Source organism: Bombus impatiens, unplaced genomic scaffold (assembly GCF_000188095.3).
Source record: "Bombus impatiens unplaced genomic scaffold, BIMP_2.2 scf_0545, whole genome shotgun sequence".
Lineage (NCBI taxonomy): Eukaryota > Metazoa > Arthropoda > Insecta > Hymenoptera > Apidae > Bombus > Bombus impatiens.
Genome location: NT_176964.1, coordinates 13,238 through 16,503, shown reverse-complemented (window position 1 = coordinate 16,503; position 3,266 = coordinate 13,238). Strand labels below are relative to the sequence as shown.

Here is a 3,266-nt window from a genome sequence, read left to right as displayed (position 1 = left end):
TAGGGGACACTTGGCTGTGTTCTCTTTCGACGGTTGGGCGACACGTGTTGCTTTCGGACTACGCTGGGCACTAGAGACACGTCTGCACGCTTCGGCACTCCACAGCGAACTGAAAAAAAAAAAACAAGGATTGACGCGAGAAGTGGGGACGGGAATATATAAGGGCAGTTTCATTGGGATTGGGAGAGAGCTTTGTTAGTTAGTCGTTGTACAAGTTTCAGACTGAGTTATCGAGAAGTTACCCGACCCGATTATTACACTGAGGGTTGGGGTTAGGTGCGTGGGATTTTCTTCTCCCTAAAGGGTAAGGGGCACTTGGCTGTGTTCTCTGTCGACGGTTGGGCGCCACGTGTTGTTTTCGGACTACGCTGGGCACTAGAGACACGTCTGCACGCTTCGGCACCCCACAGCGAACTCGGACGAAAAATTTGTATCATATATTCTCTTACTATCTTTTCACATGGAACCATCCCATGGTCGTCTGTAAAGGTTATTCGACCGAATCCTGTGTACTGAACAAGATGCAAACAGTTCTCATACTATTGAACTTTAAAACAACTAATTTCAAGCTAATCGAACGATAAATCGTAACCGCGAGAATGCGATTAGGTCACATTGGTATTAGGGTACTTCGTCGAAGACAACCCTTGGACCTTAAGGGAGTGCCCTGAATTACAACGTTCTAAAACAGCGTCTTTTTGTGATTTTTTTTACAATGGAAAGAAAGAAATAAAGTTATTGAATTTTGTGGCATGCTTTTATATATATTTAACAAATACTAAAAAATTTTTTTTGAAATAAATAATGAATCCAATCCAATGGCTTTAAAATTAGTGTACTCACAGATTATAATTTCTTATATTTAATTATAATATTTGCATTGACTATTTTATGCTTTGTTGGGGCATACGAAAATTATGTTGATGAAATAAAATAAATAAATAAGATTAAAAAACATAAAATAATATAAAAGGAAATTAAGTAATATGTGATAATATAAATAAAATAAAACAAAATAATTAACTAACCAATTTACAAATAGAAACTTTCGAAGAAATTCAAAGAAATATGTTTACTGAATTTGATCCAGAATGTCGGTAGGCGCCACTTTTTATCCACCAGTATGTATCCAAGTTTTGGCTATGATTATATTGTTCAAGTTTGGAATTTGATAATTAGTAGTGTAAATTTCGTCAGTTGTATATCAAATTTTTTTATGTATTTCGTTTTTGATTACACGATATCAATGGATCAAACATCTAGATTCGCGTCTAATATATCGTTCGAAATCCAATGCTCAAAAGGATGTAACGATCATTTGTCACAAAAAATTTTGGTAAAGATTATTCGCCAGTGAGAAAAAATTATTGGCACCTGCGTTATCCGGAAGGATAACGGAATCCCTCCGCGATCCTTCCAAAAAGATCTGGTAAGTGTTGTCGAAAGGCGACAGTGCCTTACCATTTATATGTGTGTTCCACCCTTGTATACGGGAGCGTTAAACGTCTCTCCTTTCATACTACAAAATTTTTTTTTTTTTTACGTGGAGGAAATCTTCATAGACACCTTACTACCCCAAGTGTAGGTGGGCAGAAGGTAGTGCCGGATTCCTACCGGCTAAAACCTCCACGGGCGGGAAGACAGTGGGGACTAGTGTTGTACGAGTTGATCGTCGATCCGCTGTGTGCTTAACACCAAGCACGTTTAACCAAGTACTCTCAGAAAGTGCATCCATCCACACCACACGCAACGGAGGGCCTGGCCGTTTGCATGTGTAGTATTCCTTTAATAAATGCTGTATGTTTCTTTTAATAAGAAACTTCCATTCTCTGGGAAGTGTTCGGCTGCTCCTCTGTATGCCGCGGATTCGAACTCGCGACGCGTCGTCTTCAGTTCTGGGCTTTAACGAGCGTAGGCTGCCCCGCCGAGCTTCTAGCTGATTGGAAAGTATTTGATTCTTAATGTGGCAATGTATATCATAGTAAGTGTTCTAATTAGCCTCTTGAGGGAGATGTACTTTTTTCATAGCCCTCTCAAAATATAAGGGGTAAAGGTAAATAATTCCCTTAATTAAATCATTATTATTAAATCTATTATAAAGCTCTTAATATATTTTTGCTGCTATTATATTTCTCGTAGTAAGAGTAGTGTTGAGAGGCAAGGAGAGGATCCTGGGTGCCCTACGTAATGAGGAAAATTTAGTTTTGGGCCATGTGCAAAGCTAAGGTCAGAGTCTAACGGTTCACTGTCAGGTAGCGTGGAATGACGTGGATTTGGGTATGGCTGTTGTCACAGCGTCGTCACCGAACTTCACTGGTTCATCGTCCTCAGATCAGTCAACATATCTTCGTTAGTTGTCATCCTTAGATAAATCAACATCTTCTTGACTGATTTTCCATCTTTAGATCAGTCATCTGTTTAACTTATATCTATACGCACCTGGCATAACTGTCTATGTCGATAAAGTTGCTACAATAAAGTGTACGTTGTAACTTGTTATTCTCAGTGTTATAATCAATTCAACTACCTCTATTGGCCTAAACAAAATAGAGAATCGATCATTTCGTGACGTCGATTGCCTCATTGTAACGAGAATTTACGACTCCCGTTGGCGCGCTTCCTCACGATCGCGTCTCCCCTCGAACGATCGATCAGTAACTATAAGATATAATTTATTATTATCTACAGTAAAACAATATTGCATTCAAAATTTTATATTTGTTGTTTTTGTGTGTTTTGTTGTTGTTGTGTATTTGTTGTTTCAGGTGAGTAACATTGAAATTTGTTATGGACATCTCGTTGATCACGTCGGATTGAAATAACTAAGTCATAACTGAAGGTACTGTCGTTATTAATACGTTTGTTTATTGTTATATCAATAATTTCATTACAGTAATAGGACGCTTGATTCATAAATATTATAGGAATGCTAAAGGCAAAATACGAAAAGTTTAGAATTATGAACATAGTGTACAGTTAAAATGTTCTGCAGCAGTAATCGATAATTATGTGGAAATAATAATTAAGAAATTTATTTCATTCGATATCTAAGACCAAATAGCAATACTTCATAAATTATAACAGCGATATCGAATATGAAATTGTTTTCAATTCAATTACCAACTAAAATTATAGTAAAATAAATATAGATAATAATAATAAAGAAATATAGAGAGAAAAAATATATGTAATAAAAAAGTTAGTAGCATTTCCTAAATATTTATTGTGAAAAACCTATTGACTAAGTACAACTATGATACAGAGAA

General features: G+C 36.6%; 1 non-coding gene across 1 annotated transcript; it reads right to left on the bottom strand.

The window, feature by feature from the left end:
• Window positions 1-1,418: 1,418 nt before the first annotated feature.
• LOC112213230 lies at window positions 1,419-1,525 on the bottom strand. Its single transcript, XR_002947114.1, has one exon. It is a non-coding gene; the product is annotated as a U6atac minor spliceosomal RNA (small nuclear RNA).
• Window positions 1,526-3,266: the final 1,741 nt, after the last annotated feature.